This window comes from Xyrauchen texanus, chromosome 28 (genome assembly GCF_025860055.1).
Source record: "Xyrauchen texanus isolate HMW12.3.18 chromosome 28, RBS_HiC_50CHRs, whole genome shotgun sequence".
In the NCBI taxonomy this organism is placed as follows: domain Eukaryota; kingdom Metazoa; phylum Chordata; class Actinopteri; order Cypriniformes; family Catostomidae; genus Xyrauchen; species Xyrauchen texanus.
In genome coordinates, this window is record NC_068303.1 from 4779261 (window position 1) to 4794466 (window position 15206).

General features: G+C 39.1%; 1 long non-coding RNA gene across 1 annotated transcript in view; it reads right to left on the reverse strand.

The window, feature by feature from the left end:
• Positions 1 to 11143, reverse strand: part of LOC127622507 (uncharacterized) — a 16854-nt gene extending 5711 nt beyond the window's left edge. The window contains exons 1-2 of the long non-coding RNA XR_007967975.1: positions 11040 to 11143; positions 6809 to 6882 (exon numbers count right to left, since the gene is read on the reverse strand). This is a non-coding gene — a long non-coding RNA (uncharacterized LOC127622507). The remainder of the gene's footprint in view (positions 1 to 6808; positions 6883 to 11039) is intronic.
• Positions 11144 to 15206: the final 4063 nt, after the last annotated feature.

Below are 15206 nucleotides of genomic sequence, written 5' to 3' on the forward strand. Positions count from 1 at the left end.
TATTAAAACATGAAAAATCTTTAAAAAATTCTAAATTAAAATTACAATTCAAACAAAATGAAAATATAGTCAAAATAAAGGGTTAAAAAATCATATAAACTCCACTCTGTCCAACTTCTTCCACTGGACCCTTTTGCAGTGACTTTTGACAACAGGTGGACAAATACCAATCCGGATAAGGAGCTCTATTTTCTTGACTGTGCAAAGCGCAGAGCAACTCACTAGGACTGTGCGCAACATCTTATCCAATTTCATGAGAGCGCTAATTCTAATTTTCGTGCCAGTGCAAAGCAAGTAGATATAGCTGCAGGCCGGAGACCTCCAAATGGGGACGGAATCTCCAAAAGGGGGCAGGTTACTCCAAAATCGGGTTGCGGCAACTCCAAAAGGGAGCGTGACTTCCACTCATGGTTAAGGTTAGGGAAAGGGTTAGTTTTGGGGCTCCATATATATTCAATGGTGAACTGGAGCTCACTATACCCGCTATACCCTTCTCGCGCAAAGTGCAAATGGGCGTGGGTGGGAGTGTTTGCACTTCTGTGGTTATAGGCATGCACATTTTGGGTTTGTTGTATGTAAATGAAGTTGCGAAAAGTGCAATTTGCTGTTTTCCTAAGAATTTGGTCGTTGTGCCAATACGTTTCAATACCATGTCTTAACTTACTCAAACGTATTTTTTCAAAATCAAAATCGATCTGTAGAAGTGAAATATGTTCTGATACAATACTAGCCACGATATATGTGTCAGTAGATGAAAATGATTAATAATACTTACATCCTCTATCATTTAAAGGAGGATATTGTACATCCAAATTCTGATGAGAATCACATTTTCCATTCATATAAAAGGAGCGCGTGTCACTCATAGAAATATGCCTAGCATTCATCAAGGAGGCAGTTAACGCATGAAAGAACGGAAGTCTATATTTCTATTCTTTATTTCATTGCATACAGTCCACCTACACTACCAACTTAAATGTGCTGTCTTTGTTTAAATCGTTGGTGCTTGGGAGAATGGACTATATAAAAGGAAGCAGATGTTGAATAACCGGAGAAGAACCTCAGAGTTAAATTACACTTGGTCACGCCTTTTGCACGTTAAACCCGCTTGCGCCTGGACTTAGCGCATACTTGTATGGAAAAACAAAACTTAATGGCCATACCCATTGACTTTGCACTTAGGACTTAAGACATTGCCTAATGCATAATGCTTGCACTTTTAAAATATGGAAAATCTTATCAATTTGTGTTTCATAAAATGGCTACAACAGCTATGGTCAAGGACAGGGGTGCCCAATACGTCGATCGCGATCTACTAATCGATCGCAAAGGCAATGCTGGTAGATCGCACAAAATTAAAATTTTAATAAAAATAAATATAATGTCTGTCCTTCTTTTAGTTTCTGTCTGACTTGCACTTGACGAGTAAATATTGACCAGGCGAGGTTTTGTTTATTCAGTTGCCATGACAACTAGGTTTGCGCATACGCGCCTTCCAAGGACTTCTGAGAACAGAGCGCGAAATTGCGATGCTACTGCCCGGATTAGCCAAAACTGAATGATAATAACATTGAACATTATTATAATTTTTTTTATTAATTAGAAGATGAATTCCATGTAGGGAAACATGCAGTAGTCCCAACAAGCATTTTCTTATTTTAAATGAAACTGTTTTTTTAGTTGGTAGATCTTATTGAGTTGGTCATTTAAAAGTAGATCACACAAAAAAGTGTGGGCACCCCTGGTCAAGGACATAATTTGATGATCCAATATATTTCCAGTGTTTGGAAATTTATTTTATTATCACTTGCTGGTATAATCTTCTAACTGCAAATGCAGGAACTGCCTAGCCAGTGATTATGTTAATGAAGCTAACACCTGAAAATCATTGGAAAAATCAGCTAGTGGAGAACTAGCTTAAGACCTACGTAGTGATGTGCTTCACACACTCATGAAGACACTCATGCCTTTAGCATCTAGATTTCACCTGGATCTTTTTTGACCCACATATGCATTATAGGGTGGTGAAGTTGCAAATGCATTCTAGAGTTAAAACTCATTTTTTTACAGAAGAAAATGTGAGATGTGCATGCCTTGTTAAGATGTTCTGAGTGTTTGTAGCATGTTTGCTATCACATGCTAGGGTGGTTGCTTACTGGCCCAAGTCAAATGAGCCAACCCTGAAGATCTCTGATATTCTGATCTCTAGATATGGCTTGGGTATGGGTACATCCTTTCATGTAAGTCAATGGCATTTTTAGGTCTGTTTCATCATCCACCTGTTCAAAATTGCAAGTCTGATTGCTTAGAAAAGTCAAAACACACCTTTCCCCACCAAGCTGCATGATTTAAGGTATAATTAATGTCCGCAGCCACATTTCTTTGTTTTTTTTTTTTTTACATTTAGGGTTTGTTTAAATGCCTAATCATTAATATGTGCATTTATGTTCATCTAATGCTGTGGCACTAAGAGCTGTAGCAATTTATCCCATTTCTTCGAGACCATAGACAGCTAAGAATGAGAAATGGTAGTGATTGTTATTATACATTCATGTCTATGACTAATCAATACAGAGAGGCCTGTCAGATCGCTACACCTGCACATTTTGAAATCATTTCACACCCGTCAGGAAGAGACTCCATCAAATCATTATTTTGTCGTGTCGACTCTCAATGAGACTCATATAAGATCTGCCTACACTGGTAGAACTCTGTATGGCTGTGCTTATAGAATGATAATCCAAATGAGTGTTCATGGATCCTGTTCTGAATACCTCTGATCTATGTGGGGAAAAAAGAGGTCATTGTCTGTGCAAAAGTTATCCACATGATGCTAGTACGTTGTGGATGGTTGATAAAGCATTGCTAAACAGTGGTTAAAGTGTGCTGCTTGGTTTTTAGTGCATTGCTAAGTAGTTGCTTACTGGCACAAGTAAAAAGCCCCGTGATAGTACACATACATCACCCATAAGCCTATTTGATGTGTGTTTACATCTGGAAGACATATAATTTTTTTTTTTTTTGATTTTTTGCTCATCTGCAGTAAGTCTGTAAGAGCTTTCCTCTCGGTTGTCAATAAGACTTTTAGCAGATGTCTTTGAGACGTTTATTATTTAAAATGTTTTTAAATCTGATCTTTTATTAGATGCAGTTCTTTCCAGATAAAAAGATCTAAAACAGACACCTCAGAGTCAGAGATGTATGTGTGCAATCTGGGACTCCACCCCAAGTGTGATATTCTGGTTCCTGTTCTGTTATTAATCTGGTAGCTATCTACAATGCAAACATGTCGACTTTATAGCTAAAGTGTATAATTTTTGTGCGATTCCCGCCACCAAACGGAATTGCAAAAGTAAACATTGTTTTCACACAGCTTTTTCGATCACTCCCCCCATCTCAAAATGGTGCCTCAAACTTACACCATTGGTTGAGTCAATGTTGCTGTGTTGGGCGATTGGGATGCTCAGACAAACAGAGTAATATTTTATTTGTGCCACAGAGACACAGTGTTTACAGTTTTCGTGGAAAATAATCTACGAATGGCTTAATCTCTGCATATTAAAAGTTTCCTGAGAAACACTGTTAATATTCTAACTCAACTGCCAAAACAAACACACCCCTACCTTCAGTGCTCCTTTGGATGTTCCACCCCCAAAATTCATGCACATGAGACGTTTTTATGAACATCAGCTCCAGACACTTACATCTCTCCTGCTACTAAATCTAACATCACAACAACAGTTTATACGGGTTCTGTGAAACATAACAAAATGTATGTTACCCACCTAAAAAAAGAGCAACTTCTGCATCCGTATTCAAGCCTTTTACCTCTCTGAGGTCTCTCCAAAAGCCTCGCCGATGTTGACGCAGCTCCTAGCCCTCGATTTATCGTAATCCTTCTTTTTTAGTCTCTTGGTCTGTTTCTCAGCCATTTGCCCTCCTTGCAGTTTAGAAAGTTTGCATCAGCCAGATTTGCCATCGTTCTTCTTTTTAATTTCCCTCTCGCTCTGCCCCCACGCCCAATCCTGTGCACGCACAAGAACCACCCCAGTTGCTGATTGGCTGGAGTAGTGTTTTGTGGATCGGTCTGTTCCACTATGTTTTTGTCCCATTTACAGAGCCAGGGCTGTGTACAAATACTACATTTTTTTTAGCACACCCACAGAAAGGACAGCTAGCATACTGTGAGGAGTATTTGCAGAATTTGACAAAAAGTATATTGGATTAGAATTACTGAGTGCACCTTTAAGATGGTATAGGAGAAAGTATTTTAACATTGAACAGTTGTTTTATTTACAGTAGTGCAATGTTTGCTTTTTAGTTAAAAACAAGGCTGTGGGGATATAAGTGCAGTCTCTTCAACAACACGCACTGTATAAAGCTACACCATATTTTCTACAAATCTTGTTTTTCGATTATTATTATTTTTTTTTTCAGATGCTTTTTTCCCACCAGTATTTTGTCAGCGGAACAATCCAGAATGATTTAAGCAACAGTACAAACCATTGAAGAGACTTTAGGTCTATCCTTCAAAGCTTAATTTCCGTTCCCGCCAAAAATGAAAGATGACGCTACTTTGAATAAAGTCCCATAGCGACCCTTGCGGTCACGCTGAGAATGCAAACATTTCGAAATTTAACGCACGAAATTGAACTTGCGGTTGGAGTTGACATAATTGCGAAGAATATGGGGCAAATACTTACGGTGTTATTCAAATTGAGGATGCCATAGTGTGCTGACTTCCGTTCTGTCATCTGTCACTCTGTGAGTAATAACTGTAAGTGTCTATGATGAATTACACGTGCGAATGATTTCATATCGGAGCATCAATTCACTAATAAGCCCTAAATGCCTGAAACACGACCAGATGAAATTAATTCTGATCAGGGATTTAATAGAATCGCATTTCATCCTCATAATAAATTATATCAGCTCTGTGTGATAAAGTGACATCAGAATATGACTCATATAGTTGCCAACTCATATCATTGACAGAAGAGATTATATATTACGAATATCTCATTTTAATACTTGCTGCAATTATAAACATCAGTAAGATCAAATGTGAAAAGGCGTAGCTGTTTTGTTCACAACAAGTTTAACCTGAAATATTATCTTCGTGCAAATAATTATTATTTTATGTAATTCTATATTTATTTCCATATGGAGGATAGATAAATAGAGGCGGCCATTTTTGCTCATGGGCAAAAAAATAGAAAATGCACGTATCTCTATGGAGAAGTATGATTTTTTGGCATCGGGTGGTGTAGTACCAGCATCTACCAGCAGGTGCTTACAGGGACCTACTAACGCCATCGATGTTTCTGCTAACTAATGAATACCTTAAGCCTGCACTGACCTCTATCGGTTAAGACATGCCATTGAAACTTATGAAACAATTGTCTGAAATTTTTTTTTTTTTTTAAATTAAACTGTTTTTAGTACCATTAGGAAAACTATAAAATAAATGTATTTTATATATATATAAAATATTATATATATATATATATATACATACATGATACATTAGGCTCATGATACATTAGGTCATTGCTGGGTGTCATGAACTTATAGTAAGATGACATCATAATAGCTTTTAATGTAAAACAATGATATCTTTATAATGGCAGAGGAGGCTGCATATAAGAAAATACACAGAAATATTAGTTATACGGTATTAGAAATATTAAATATATCTTATAAAATGTACTTATTTGTCATTAATTTCTAATGTCTAATTTTTAATGTCTCTCTCGGATTGAGGCAAATATTCCCGGAGCTTTGAAATTCATGAGGAGACTTGCCTCAATCTGGTTGGCGGAGAGTGAATCTCAGTTGCCTCCGCATCTGAGACCGTCAATCCGCGCATCTTATCACGTGGCTTGTTGAGCTCATTACCACGCATTCACGCACACCTTACAATGTGCCCCACCAAGAGCGAACCGCATTATAGCGATGACAACGAGGTTTCCCCATGTGGCCCTACCCTCCCTAGCAACCGGGCCATGGTTGCTTAGTGACCTGGCTGGAGTCACTCAGCATGCCCTGGATTCAAACTTGTTACTCCAGGGGTGGTGGTCAGTGTCAATACTCACTGAGCTACCCAGGCCAACACAAAGGGGGATTTTCAGAAAAATTGTATTCAAAATCTTAACCAAACACAAGTTGATATATTCAGAAAATACTCATCTTAAAATATCAGTAACAATAAAGTTATTACTGTCACTTTTATTTTATTAAAACAGGCAGTAATTTATCCCAACATAAGAGTCACTTTTTACGCAAGTCTGCCGGCATTTTAAATAGGCATTAAAACATTAAAACCTCTTTTTCCACAAATAACCCCTAGATGGCGCCATAAATATGTGAAACTTACATACCATTGGTTGTTTGGCTCATCAGCTTGAAGAGAGTGAAATAGGAGCCGTCAAACGTTGTGTATCATATTTGATACACATGGCTTTATAGGGTTAAAATACACACTGTGCAATGGAGGTAAAAGAAGAAAAGAAAAAACATGCCTGTGGCATGGGGGGCGTGGTCATGTGTCGGTCTGCGGGGGAGAGAGAGAGCGGTAAGGCTTGTCACCTGGTTTGTAATTACCGCTAACGATCTCTCTCCGTATCGCTATAACAAGACACAGGTGTTAGAGGTAATTACAAACCAGGTGACAAGCCTTACCGCGCACTCTCTCTCCCGCAGACCGACACACGACCACGCCCCCCATGCCACATTGCCATATAAGAAACATGCAGCATGATTGTACAATATGTCGGCTACATGAATGCCAAAACAATGCCATAATTACCCGTGGGAAACTTTTCTTTGAGCCCCGTCTTTCTGAGAGGGATCTGGAATTGTACTCAACGTAAACGTCAATAGCTGTTTAAAAAAATGAAAAAAAATGAATTGTGTTAGTTTCACACATAAAAGAAAAAAATTTTGCCAATGGGGTGAAAAACAACAACTTTTCAAGGTATATTCTCTCTAAAGAGAAGTTTTGTTTTTTAAATAAGTTTATCTTTTTTTAAGGATGCTTGGCTATTTGATCTTGAAACAAGACTAAAATACTGATTAAGACATTTTAATCAGAAATTTTAACCCTGGAGAACCCACGGGGTCAAATTTGGCCGCTGTTAATTGCTGCTACCCAAAATGAACAAAAAAATAAAAATTGTCAAATTTAACTTCAAAAGCCCACAGTGCCACTTCCGGCCCCTGCATAGAGACACCTAGTGGATGAATATTGAACTCACAAGTGCCAGAGTGGTAGTAACAAGATGGCTGACCACATGCTGTTTTGTTGAGCTGGAAACCTATCCGAACAAAATCGTCTTCTCAGCAAACCAGCGGTTGGTAAAATTGTGTATTTTTGTTAATCTATTTAGTATTAGCTTGCAGAATGCCTAGAAGTACGTTTTATATTATTTTTGGATAAATTAGCGACTCTGAGCTAGTTCAAAAAACGATGGGCCAAAAATGACCCTCTGGGTGTATGGGTTAAACAAATGTCGGGTCAAAAATGACCCTTTGGTTCTTTGAGTGACTTTGATGGAGAATGGTGACAGTCCTGTATTTGGCTAAAGCCATGAAATAATTTCATTTGTATAATATATTTTACTAAGTTACCTCAGTAGTACAGGGCCAGAGACTAATAAAGCAGTATATATTTTCAGGGAGTATGGCCGCTCCCTTTTCAGGACAGGGAAAGCAACAGAGAAAGATCACTGTCATACAAGGATTGGAGCAACTTGAAGCTGATGATAGTGACTTTGGCCCTGAATTGGACAGCGATAGCGATTCTGATGAATTGTTTCAACCGCATGAAAGTGATGGTAGTGAATCTTCTGCCCAAGAATGTTGAAGTGCAACCTGATAATGGACAAAGACCTGTCCAAGAAAGGCCGTGGATCCTATGATTATCGAATCGAGTCCAACACCAACACTGTTTGTTTGAAATGGCAAGACACGAAAGCAGTCAGTTTGATGTCAACATATGCTGGACCAGAGCCTTTTGGAAAAGCTCGGCGCTGGGACAAGTCCAAAAAAAGAGTACACCAACATTGATCAGCCGAATATCATCAAGGAGTACAACGCTTCCATGGGAGGAGTAGACATGCTGGATGCGCATCTTGCACGCTGTAAATTTCGCATCAGGACCCGCCGCTGGTATATGATACTTTTCTGGCATTTCTTGCGGTGTCTGTTGCGGTGATCAACGCATGGCTTCTTTACCAGCATGACTGTGAGGCACAGGGAATCACTGGATCGAAAGTACTCAAACTTCGCAAGTTTCAGGGTTTGGTTGCTCAAGGCTTGGTTGAAGTTGGAACAGCAAGAAGGCGGGGTAGGCCACCAACTCCTGGCCGCTCCTCCCCGCCACCACCAAGATTTGTTCGAGTTTATAAGAGTGCAGATGTTCGTTTCGACCAAATCGCCCATTGGCCTGTCAAGGAGGAAAATCGCCGTCGATGTGCTGTGTGCAAGGACCTCAAAACTGAAATGCACTGTGAAAAATGTGCAGTTCCTCTCTGCATCAACAAAATAAGAAATTGTTTCAAAGACTACCACAATGTCTAGTGTGAGTTCCTCTCTCTAGCAGAACAGATTTTTGGATAAGCAAAGACCCATGGTGTTAGTTCTTTTCAGGTAGTGATTTTGGCCTTGTGTTCTTGTTTCCATTGGCCAAAGTGTTTGTACATTTGAAATCCAGTTCTAACATGCAACAAATAAATAAAAAAAAAAACATTGTTAAATGTAGCTGTGTGGTTGACTGATTATTTTCCTAAATTTAAAATAGTTTGCATTGACAGTGTTTGTTATTGTGATTCTTTGAAATGATACGCCTAAAGCCCAATGGGTCAAATTTGGCCCTAATCCTAAATTAAGGAATAAAGGGTTAAAATTAAAAAAGTGGATATTTTGGTGTTCAGTGAACTTATAGCAGTAATTTAATGCATAGTTCATAATTTTCCAAAGAAGAAAAGGGTTCTTGGGTTCTCCAGGGTTAAGCATAACATTGGAAGATAAACTACATCACAATTACAAAGAAAACCCCAAAAGTGAGCATGAAAGCCTTTAAGATGAATGGCATTAAAGGTGTGTCGGCTGTAAGCCGTTTTACTCCACACCTTGACACTTGATCTTCTGAAACATCATAAGGCAACTAACATGACATTGCTTGATACATCTGAATTTCTGTTGCATGGAGAATGTGTGGATGAAAAGAGTGAGTGTAACACAGGTAGAAACAAATGGTGTGTATCAGATCAATTGGGTTTATGTGTTGACTAGGTCATATAATAATGACACCGTTTTACTGTGGTAACTGATCTCTCTCTCACCTACTGTTACCATAGTGCCCAGGAGTACAATTACAGCTGCAGAGACACCTTACACACCACACACACACACGGTTCTTGTCCTTTCCATATTCACTCACCTTGAGTCGACTACAAAGTAGGAATAGCTTGATCTTGGTATTCTCTGATCTCAACTACTATTAAGGGTACCAGGACTACCATCTGCTAAAATGCTGATTGATTCTCAGGTCATTTTAATGTCTCTCTCAGTTTGAGGGCCTTATCTCATGCCACACACACTCGTGGGGTCCATGAGCCCCTCTAAGAGCAAGAACTACGGACACAGATGCTGGTGAGTACTACTGAACCTGTCTTTCTCTGTCTGTAGAGTTTATAATCATTCTAAAGGACTGTTTGAGCTCCACATTTGATCTGTATTGTTTTCTATGTGAGTCAGACAGAGAGATACGCCACTTTGGACAAAATGTTTTTTAAATATGAATGTTAGATGTTTCACAGGCTCTTTGGAATAGCATGCTAGCATACTATTCTTTCTATCTCTGGAGTATTTCGAGTTATTACTTTACACTGTATGCAATTATAGAATTTATTTCGAATTTACATTTACAGAACGTGCGGTATTAAACAGAGCAAACCAGTGCCGGCCCGAGCCTCTTGGGGGCCCTAAGCAGAATTTGATTTGGGGGCCCCCCTCCCACCACGCAGAATCACCTATGCTAGAAGATTATTGACACAAATGTCACGCTATAATGTTATAGAGAATATTATAAACGAATACAGTGAGGTTATGTATTAATACAAAATAAATAAATAAACGATACTTACAATACTTCACTCTTTTATTAAAACTTCTAAATACAAACTGTCACAAAACATATAAAATAAATTATTTGCAAATGTGCATTAAATGTGCAATCTTTTAAATAAAACCAAAATAGACAAACATTAATATAATCAAAAATAAAGATACTTAAATAATGAAAGCAAACATAAGAACAGCAAGGGTTCAACAATGACAATTGTACAACAATGACCTCAAAATCGTTCCTTCCTAGCTTTTCTGGAGGCAAAGTCACTGATGACATCATTGTATGGTATTGCTTGGCCAACTTTGTTATTAATACTAATGACTGCAAGTCCACTTAGTCTTTCCTGGGCCATTGATGATCTCAAGTATGTTTTTATCAATTTGAGCTTGGAAAAGCTCCTCTCTGCTGAGGCAACTGTCACAGGCAGAGTGCAGGCAATCCTGAGAGCTACCCAAAGATTTGGGTAAAGCTCACACATCTCATTTTGTGAGAGGTATGTGAGAAGCTCAAAGGCAGTCATCATAGTTTGGGGAAGTTCAGGAAGACTCTCCATCTCTAATGCCAGTGCGCTACCATCAATATCAGCCTCCTCTCCACAAGAGAGTTTTCCCCAAGAAGCTCACATTGTTCCTCCGGACCTTTCGATCTAGCTCCCTAAAATTGAGCAGCACTCCAAAGTTGTCTTTAACTATCAATATACGTGAAATACACACCTACAAATGTATATTAATAATGGGAGATATTTCACTGTTGATGGCGGGATTTAGCTCTGGTGATGGGTGGCTGATAAATATCATGACATCATGACATGAGTCATGATGACTAGCTAGCTTTTACCTCAAGTGACGTGAGCACAATTTGTGCTGCTGCTGCACAAAACATACTGTAAACAATCATGCAAACATACCTTTATCTCGCTCTTTTTTCTCCTCCTCGGTCCTTTTCTTTTTCTTTTTCGGCACCAGAGGGATACGTCCTTTTTTCTGACATGACTAGGCGGCTTGCTTATTTATTACCGTGACGTGCGCGCCCGCGCCGCGCGAATTGTCAATGCACGCACGCGAGCCGTGACAGCCGTCGCGAGGTGTCTAGTGTGTATGCGCATGACTCAAACGCTGGCAACAGCAGCAGTTGTCGACAACAAATCAGAATTTTCTTGTCTTGAATTATTCATTCATATTCATTCATTCATTTATATCACTCGTTTAAGTTGTTTAATTGTAAAAAAAAAATAATAATAATAATAATTTTAAAATGATTGGGGGGCCCCCTGGCCACCAGGGGGCCCCAAGCAGCCGCTTAGTTCGCTTATGCCTCGGGCCGGCCCTGGAGCAAACTGTGTGCAATACTGTACACTCTACAATTAATTGTGCACACTATTTTTTTTATTCATCATTTGATCAAACTGCCAAAAGTTAAGACATGTACTCAAAATTTAAGTAAAGGTGCAAACATGTTTTTATTTCTAAGACAGTAACTGGACAACAATGTAGCATACTTACAAGGTTAAACAATATTAGGCACAAGAATATACATTAAAGGGGAAGTTCGCCCAAAATTGGAAAAAAATTCTGCTGAACACTTGCGAAGATGTTTAGAAGAAAATCTCAGCTCTGTATGTCTATACAATGCAAGCGAATGGTGACCAGAACTCCAAAAATGAGATAAAGTCAGCAATAAAGTAATACGTAAGACTCCAGTGGTTTAGTCAATGTCTTTTGAAGCGATCTAGTTCGATTTAGGTGAGAACAGACCAAAATGTAACTCCTTTTTGACTGTATATCTTGACAACAGTCTCCTTGGCGATCATGATTTCAAGCTTGATTACACTTCCTATAGCACCATCTAGCTCTCTGTGCATGCCTCAAGCGCTAGGAAGTTTAATCGAGCTTGAAACTGTGATTGTGCCTAGAGACTGCAATGACAAGATTTATAGTGAAATAGGAGGTCTGTTCTCACCCAAAACTATTTGGATCGCTTCAGAAGACATGGATCAAACCACTGGAGTCGTATGTGTTACTTTTATGCTGACTTGACCTCCTTTTTGGAGCTTTTGGAGTTCTTGTCACCATTCACTTGCATTGTATGGACCTACAGTATATTGAATTCTTCTAGAATTCTGCCCATCAGATCATTACTGCTTTGCAATGGGTCTAAGTGCCCCTTTTACAAATATATCTATATGTTTAAGCATCCGTATTAAAAAACGAAAAATGATGATGAGAAATTTTCAGCATCTTCACTTAGTGTGAGAGAGAAACCCAGAACCAGCGTGTCTCATTACAGAGATCTCTGGCTATGTGATTACGAAGGATGATCAGCACAGATCTTCAGTGAAACCAGAGAGAAGTGACATTTAGGCTGTGTTCAAAATGAAATTCAAGAGTAGTAATTATTGCATGCTGTGCAGTAGTCTAAACTGAATGCAGCCTACAAATGTTTAAAAGTGAAACAGTATGCAGTATATGTAACTGTAAATGTTTAGTAGTGAACCGCATGAGTCCGGAATGGCATACTACCATACTACTCTTACTATTTCTCCAAAATAAAATTTTACTTATCATTTTATTCCATTTTTTTTGTCCAAATTACTTAACTTTGTCTGGCAGTGCGATTAAAGTGTTTATGAGACGTCAAAAATTGTGTTTGATATTGCTGCCGACACATTCGTCACATTGCAATGCACTCAACGTCACCTTGCATTTCCAGTGTTAGATACAGTATTTTGCACAGTGAGATCTGGTTGTATACTGCATACATTACCAAATTTAGTAGGTTAATTCCTTGGACGTCACCAGTACTGCTCGACCCACTGCCAACGGGATTCGAACCGGCGCACTAACAAGGAGGCTACAGGCTACAGCCTCTAGCGTCAGTCGTTAGTGCGCCTCTTGAAGCCAGGGGAGTGAGGTTTACTCACTGCACAGTTAACTACCAGCTGGCTACGGTTACACTCACCCCCCTAAACCTCACTCCCATACGGGTCACTGCACCACTGTCACCGGACCTTCTCGAACTGCTCTGAGAGGGATTTGAGCCAGGGTCTCTGGCATGGGAGGCAGGCACACTAACGAGGAGGCTAAAGGCTACAACCTCTAGCGTCAGTCGCTTATGTGCCTCTTGAGGCCAGGGGAGTGAGGTTTACTCACTGCACAGCTAACTACCAGCTGGCTACGGTTACACTCACACCCCCAAACCTCACTCCCATCCGGGTCACTGCACCACTGTTACCGGACCTTCTTGACCCGCTCTGAGCGGGATTTGAACCATGGCCTCTAGCATGGGAGGCGGGCGCACCAACAAGGAGGCTAAAGGCTGAGGTTTACACACTGCACAGCTACCTACCAGCTAGCTACAGTTACACACACATAAAATTCACATAGTGTGAACTGTTTGCATACTGCAGAAATAGTATTAGTAGTATGGTAGAGTGCCATTCCACATATAGCCGCTGAGCATTGCCAGACACACATATCTGATCGCCAATGGCCACTTTTGCTTGCTCATTTCATCATTTAAAATGAATGATTCCCCGATTCCTGTTCTATTGTCTCTGCAAATTCTTTACATGTACATTGTTGGTAAATTATAGTGTTTTATTCAAAGATGTTATTTGTCCTTATCTATTACAGCCTATATACCACCTTTAAAACTGTGTAATACAGAAAATTCTGTCGGCACAAGATGTCAACCAGTCTGCTGTTTTGTGATGTCAGGTCTTGAAACGCCCATGTCTGCCGCAGGTCGACCGGGTACAGGGGACGGGGGTTCTCCGTTCTATCGTGAGCTGTGGTTCATTGTGGTTATGGCAGGAATTGGGCTGTTGCTGTTGGCTGTTATTCTTGCTGTAGTTTTACAAAAGGCTCTCAATAAACAGCCGTTCACCCGAGAACGCCCACCCCTCGTCCCAATGACATTGCAGCACAGCAGTCCACGGGCTGTTTACCCTTCAGGCAACTCCTACCTGGTGAGACAAGTGTTACCAATTACTTCTAAAAACATGTGCTCCCTAAACAGTCCACATATACATATTTTACACGTGATTTAAACTTGAAAGCACACTAACAGGAAGGTGAGATGTAACGGTATGTTTATTCTCAACGCAGTTTGACACGGTTCCAGAATCGGTGGGATCGCCAAACAGCGTCACACTGAAGGCCTTCACGATGCACATGGAGGTCAGACACTCATTCACATGTACAGGATTACCAAAAATAATAAATAAAATAAAATATTTATTTTTGCCAAAATATCTAAAAAAAAAACAAACTTTTAAAATAGTGCCATTTTACAAACTTGAATGGTTTGAAAATAATCTTAAATCTAAATTTAAACCTGTAAAATAATGCAATTCATGCTTTACATACTGTTATTCTACAATTTCCATTTCCGTTTTTCCCCTCAAAATTCCATGAACCGAGACAAACGTTTCTATCACTAACTCCTAGAAGTCTAATGCTATATCCACCAAACTTGGTACAGACCTTCTGACTGTTCTGGAAGAGGGTGCCATGTCTTTTTTAATTGATCGGACTTACAGTTTTCACACAGCGGATGATGAAAAATTGGAAACATTTCATAGACTTACATTGACGGAATGTTCAAATCAGTCAACGGAATTCTCATTAATTCACACCCCAACTGTCAAAAAATTCAAATGTAAATAAACACACAAAAGGCATTTAAAGGAATATTCCAGGTTCAATACAAGTTAAGCTCAATCATCAGCATTCAAATCATTTTACTCGTTGCTCCTTTTCTTTAAAAAAAGAAAGGGTTTCATGGCAGAAATGTGAATAAATATATTCAGTTGTAAAATTGAATATAACTTTACACTGCAAGTGATTTTATCACATTATAATAATGTTAACATGCATATTGTTTACAGATAATGGCTATACTTTTAAAATAGTATTTTAACATTTATGGATTGGCCCCATTCATTTCAATTGTAATGACTTACTGTAACCTCGATTTTTGCTTTTTTAATGAAAAGGAGGGACGAATTGACATTTGTACGGTAATCAACATTATGCCACAAATGCTGTTGATTGAGCTTAACTTGCATTGAACG